This window comes from Callospermophilus lateralis, chromosome 1 (genome assembly GCF_048772815.1).
Source record: "Callospermophilus lateralis isolate mCalLat2 chromosome 1, mCalLat2.hap1, whole genome shotgun sequence".
Classification (NCBI taxonomy): domain Eukaryota; kingdom Metazoa; phylum Chordata; class Mammalia; order Rodentia; family Sciuridae; genus Callospermophilus; species Callospermophilus lateralis.
In genome coordinates this window covers 141996487-142003298 of record NC_135305.1, presented here as the reverse complement: position 1 = coordinate 142003298, position 6812 = coordinate 141996487, and positions in this window count along the sequence as shown.

Genomic DNA, 6812 nt, shown 5'->3' with positions numbered 1-6812 from the left:
GGTCAATTCAAGGGAACTCAAAGGCAACAACAAAGCAAATGTACACTCACCAAATGACACAAGCTTCTCTAGGGGAATTTGTGTCACAGGTCTATATGAGGTGATAAATAAGGAAATCAATGGCCAGGAGGGAAAACCGCAGCCAGGCACAAAGTTTGCTACCATGCAATGTGTAGTTGATATTCTTTCTTGTTAATGTTGCATTCAGTGAGGTCTCAGTTGACAACAGACACCCCCATGAAAATCTGCACACTCAGAAAATTGTTTTTGTCATTTCCAAGAAATCATATCATATTATAAGAGAAAGAGAAAATAAAAGGAACACTTGGATTTCAGAGGAAGATAAGCAAACTTACCATGGCTTTTGATGGGGCCTCCTGACCCATGCTTTCTCCAGGAATGAACTCAACCATGCCATTTGGGGGAACTAGGAGGATGCAGAATGACTATTATTATATGACTTATTGCTTATGAATTGTTCAGGGCATTTCTTGATATGAACAGCAGTGAAAATACACAGCAAAGAAAAGAACAAGAATTAATGAGAAGCAGAACCTTTGGTTTTCCAGCTACACTAGAACCAGGTGTGACATGTACATTTGATATTTTGTACCCCTAGGTATATATCTTTATAGAGATGACCACTGAGGCCACTTTAAAAGTATGGAAAATATCTCACAACTCTGTAGGAGATATGAGTACACTAATATATTGGAATAACCTGGAGTGTGATATATCACTAAGTGATGAATACATTTCCCTATCCAAAGCATTACCATGAGAACAATTTTCTGAAATCTTATATCTTCTGTCACTCACAAAGATGAGAACCTGGATCTTTTGACTCAGCATCATCTCTATCTACAGAGTGGGCCTAATAACCAGAACTTAAGATCTGGGTGTCATGAAGTGTGAAGGAATTGTATTATAAAAATCATGCATTAGTGTGGGTTTTTATTTTTAGAAAATGGACACTTGTGCTAGGCATGTTAGAACAGAATTTCTCAGAAAGCTCCCACAGCCTCACAAATGCATACACAATTATTACACATTGACATGCTCAGAGACACCTCCCCACCTTCATTCACATAAATGCACACCAACAAAAAGACAGCTGTTTCAGGATCATGGTAGATGGCCATAATCCTTCGCTGGGTTTTTGCTTTGTCACCAAATCCCAATCCTCCTTTCCAAAAGAAATCTAAATCCAGGATAACTTTTTTCATAGAGACAGGAAGGAATGTGTGACCTATCTAAGTACAGAGGTTTTCCTCAGTATATTAGGGAGTTGAGAATACTTACATTTCCCATTTGCTGCAGAGGCTACCTGTAGTTACAGAAAGGAAGACTGTGTGAGCAGGAGATCATTCGCCCAAGTCTACTGTTGGCTGTGGTGACATTAAATAACTAGATGCGAAACAGCAGTTGGGGCAAAGATCACAAATTAAGGCAGAGAGTGTACTTGTGAAAAGACTAGAGCTTTGCAGGAAAGATTTTTCAGGTACAATTTGATGACATGCACAAAATTCATTTTCTACCAAGGAAAAGTGCCACTGAGGAAAATGCTCATTATAATCATTTGATAATGGTTGTTCTCATATGTGAATGTGATTTTGAATCATTGTCACAGAGAATAGAGGTGCAGTTGTAATTTCATCCACAAAAGAAATTTTATGAGTCACCCATAATGATCACTGTCATATTTTCATGCATGAATTTGAAACTAAAAGGAACAGAACAACATTTATATCTTAGACAAATAAGGGTCACATTACCTCAGCAATACAATTTATTTGGTCTCCTTCCAAACTCATTGATGCCACTTGCATGATGACCTGCTTGCAATCTAGGGAAATACAGAGTCATTGTCAGTACATTGGTTTGCTGATGAATTACTCCAGGGGCTTACTTACTGTGGACATGGATCTAGAGTGTATGGAGATGGTTGTTTAACACACACAGGCTTCGTTGCTGCTGGAATATGATTGTTTCTGAATGCCAAGAGAAGGAGCATACCAGGAAACAAAAATTAAAAATAGAAAATAAATGGAAGAAACTACAATGAGAAATGAAATATTCTACGGTTACACTAGTAGTTTCCACATTTCTTCATAACACTTGAAAGATCCATCAAGAAAAAAAGAAAAAGTATACTCTTGAATCAGTCATCTCTGTTATGGGTCATATTATTTCCACCCCAATACATGTTTAAGTCCTAACACCAGTACCTCCAAATTTTACTAGGTCTGAAATGAGAGTCAATGTGATCTTAGCAATTAAAGGTATCTTCTTGGAGCAGGATGGACCCATTCTCCAAATAGGGCATCTGTTCTCATAAGAAGATAGGGCACATTCATGAGGGACTAATGCCATGTGGTGATGGAAGTACAGAGTAAAGTGCTTCAGTTGAAAACCAAGCAGACCAAGGATGGCCACCAAACCATAGAAGTTAAGAATGGGCAGGAAAAATTCTTCCCTAAAGTTTTCAGAAGTAGCATGTTTCTGCTAACAGGTCAATGTGGGATTTTTAGGGAATAGAGCTCTAAGATAGTATAGTTGCATTACTTCAACCCAAGAATGCTGGTTCTTAGATATGGAAACCCTAGGAATTTACCAACACAATTATCATTCACATTGATCTAATTGGCATTTGTACAAATACTTCATACAACCACAAGAGAATAAAATTTGTTTTCAAGTTCATGTGAGTTATTCATCAAAATAGAGTATATTTTGGCCTTAAAAATTCCTTGGTGCCTTGAGATATTGTGCAAATTTGCTGTCAGGAAAAGGGAAGTTGGCAGATTGGAGGAAGGATGAACCCAGACTTAGAAGGCAAAAAAAAAAAAAAAAAAACTGCTTCTCAGTGAGGGGGAACTAAAGGAACTCACCAAAACTTAATAGTGAATGGAAAAAAAATCATAGAGGCATATAAATTAAGAAAATTAAGTAAAAGAAATAATACATTACAAAATGGAAGCAAATTTAAGATAGAGAGAACCTTTATTTCTTGCAGCTCCACAACTTGTAATGCAAACAGCGTGAATACTCCTTCCTCTCAGGTGAGCAAAAGAGGGGTTTCACTAAAACTCAATAGTGGACACTCAGGGAGTCTTAGAGAATCAAAAACTTGGGTACATTAAACAAAGACAAAAAAAAAAAAGAAAGTACATGGGATCCAAGCTGGTGGTGTCACCATCAGCAGCAGCTACATCAGCAGGAATAGTGGCACTGCTAGATCACATAGGGAGGGAACATGCACAGAAACAAAATAGATAGATTAAGTTGAAAATCCTGAGGTCAGAGAGGCAGTGTTTCCTTGGCGTGGCTAAAGAAGAGACTTCTTTGCACTGTACACTGGTGCAAGAAGGGAACTCTGTGATTCCCGCTGGCCCCAGAGAGTAAGGCAGGAGCCTTCTTGACACAGCCAAGTTGATGGTGCCAAGAATTTTCAACATAAGAATTCCAGACCTGGTGAACTTAGCAATGTATCAGGAGGAAAGATCAGCACTCATAAATCAATAGCGTTACTATATTCCAACATTGATGGCACTGATGTAGAATTCCAAAAACCATCCCTTTTACAATAATCTGAAAATGCCCCTGAGAATGAATATACCCAAAAGGGTGTAAGATTTCTACAATGAAAACTATGGAATGCAGGAAAAAAATAGAAATTGATCTCAGAAGGTCCAAAGAACTTCTGTGTTCGTGTATAGGCGGAACTGATATTGTCAAAGTGGCCATACTATAAATGGCAATATACAGATTCAATGAATTCAACACAATCCCCTTCAAACTACCAATGATATTCCTTACAGTATTGAAAAACCAACCCTGAAATTCACTTGGCATAATAATAATAACAACAACAACAATTTGCCAAAGCATATCTGAGCAAGAAAAAGTAATGTGAAAGCCATCACAATACCCAATTTTAAATTTTACTATAGAGATGAGTAGCAAAAACAGTATGGTATTGAACTGAAAATAGATATGAAGATCCATGAAATAGAATATACCACACAGAGACAACCCACCTGATACTTACTGCCGCCTGATCCCTGACAAGGGCACCAAAATATATGTTAGAGAGGACATCATGTTTTAAACAAATGGTGTTGGGAAAACTGGATACCCATAGAAATACTGGCAAGGGTAGGAGAAATAATGTTGATGAGACTGTAAATTATTAGGACAACTCTGGAAAGCAATGTGGAGATCCATGAAAAACCCAAGAGTGAAACACACAAGCCTCAGCTATTACATTCCTCTTTGCTTATTCTCTAGAACTGCAAGTCAGCATAATATAATGATACAATCACTTCAATGTTTGTAGCATTCACCATAAATACATGGTAAGATCAATCGAATGTCCATCAACAGTTGAATGAATCAAGTGCACAAAATTAAAAGGTAACTAGATCTTTACTTTTGGACCTGCATCACTGCTGAATGACTCAAAGCACATCAATTTGTACACATCAAAAAAAAAAAAGAATTGGAACTCTGAATGAACTAGAATCATTATTGCAGAGTGAACAACAATGACAGGATTTTCAAGGTACCTTTTTTGGACTTTTCCTTGGGCACAAGGATGTTTGGTGGCAACAGGTGGACTTCTCTGGACCAAGGCCTGTGGATGTCTTCTGCATGTTTTGATGTTTTCCGGTGCTCACGTGGGAGACAAGAGCCTGGGAAATGGAATAAAACAGAGTTATCTATTGATAACGTGCTAGCAAGAAAAACAATGTGTCATCAATAGTAATTCAAGTAATGATTCAAACAGTTTTAATTGATAAGTGATAATTGTAAATATCTGGGGGTATAATTTGAGCTTTGAATTCAAGTATATATTATACACAAAGAGCATGCCCAGTATCTTAAATATTTCTTGTATTTTTTTTCAGTGAGAAGAACTCTGTCATTTTCATCAACAAGGTTGGTAATTACATTAACTGAAATAGGTCAGACACAAAAGGACAAATGCTGCAAAATATCACTCTTTTGTGGAGACTAAAAAATTGATTGCATAGAAATTGAGAGTAGAATATTAATTAGTAGAGTAGGGGAGACAATGTTACAATTGAATATTAGAAAAAAAAAGTTCTGATGTATTTTTGCAGTCTGTGAGCAGAGTTAAATATCACAAAATCTGGGTCTGGGTTTGTAGCTCATTTAAAGAGTGCTTGCCTAGCATGTGTGAGGCAAAGGTGTGATTCTCAGCACCACAATTAAATAAATAAATAGATAGATAGATAGATGATAGATAGATAGATAGATAGATAGATAAATGTGCATAAATAACTGAAACAAATTTCAAAATATAACAAAATCTGTTTAATAAAATTTAAAGGAGGGATGTGAATGTTCTTAGATTTCACACTACTGAAATCATTTTTCACCACTGGGGCAGTGGTGTCAGATTGGGATTTAGGATGACATTGCAATGTGTGAGGTCTAAAACCCAACAAAATATTGTATGCACAAACACAATTACTAAGGAAGAATCATAGAAAGGCAGAGAAAACAGTGACCATGAGCAGAGGCTGTGGTTATGTGGCTTTTGTTCAAATACTACCTCAAAACATTACATACCTCTGCAGTTAAATAAACCCCTCTGTCTCCATTGTTTGGAAAAATGTGCATCTGATCCATGTAATGGTGTAACGCTGACAGTGATAACATCTAGGCATCCTTAAGAAGACTGGTGTTTCATATGGGTGCTAATGTGTCGTGTCATTAAATAGGACACTTCATTAAATGTGTGGAAAAATAAGCTTAATCGTTGACAGTGTTTGAACAGAGAGGTGTCAAACAGAGGTCATCCTCCAGAGCAATGGGTGAAGAAAGTCTATTCCTCATTCGTTACAGATGGATATCTGTAAAGCTCATGGAGAATGTCTGTGACCTCCTGTGACTCCATATCAGCCTAAAGGGATGGGTGAAACAGAGTCTGTCCACCACAATTTTGAGTTTAGGTGTTTGTAATTTGGAGATTTTATGTGACTTTCCCAGATTCACAACAATGATGAGTGGTGGATGTGGGACAGGAGTGTAGCTATTTACCTGGGACCAGAGATTCCTGAGCACTTGAATCCTCTAGTGGATTCCCTAGAACAGGAACCCAGAAGTTTTCTCAGTCTTTCTCAAATATTTCTCCCCTGAAGCCTCCTTGAGGCTTCAGTAGCAGACAGTTGAATTATACCAAGAAAAATGTTCCAGTCATAACTCAGGCTTCTGCCTCTTCATCACAATTACTGACTTAAAAATAATGATTTCATGCAAATAAAGCCTATCTGAAGGTCAAGAGTAGAGTACACACTTGTAGCCACCCTCCCCCAGGGTCTTCTCACTGCCAGCTGCCTCTCAGTGAGCCATCCTGATGAGCAGTTGATGACCCAAATCATCAGGGCTCTGTGGGGCTCATAAACTGTTTGAGAACTTAGGACATTCTAAACCAACTGCCACTTGATGGATGTGCCAAGAATGAAGTTTTCTTGTGCTTTTCTAACCTGGATGGCCTGTTAATGTGAATTAATGGCGGGGGGGGGGGGAAGATACCCTGGAATGATGCTTTGGTGTTTCCATTTCAGAATCTGGCCTTCCCGCCGTGTCTGCAGACTAACATTCTGGCCATCACCTGCGCAGGCAGACAAGGCCTGGTTGAAAACGTGGTTGCTGTAGATGCACCAGCTCTGATCTCATATATTCCTTCTCCTGATCTTCCACGCCTCTTCCTAGATCCTGCAGGGCCAGAGGCCATACTTATCTGCCTACACGGATCCACCAGTAAGTACAATCTGTGATCC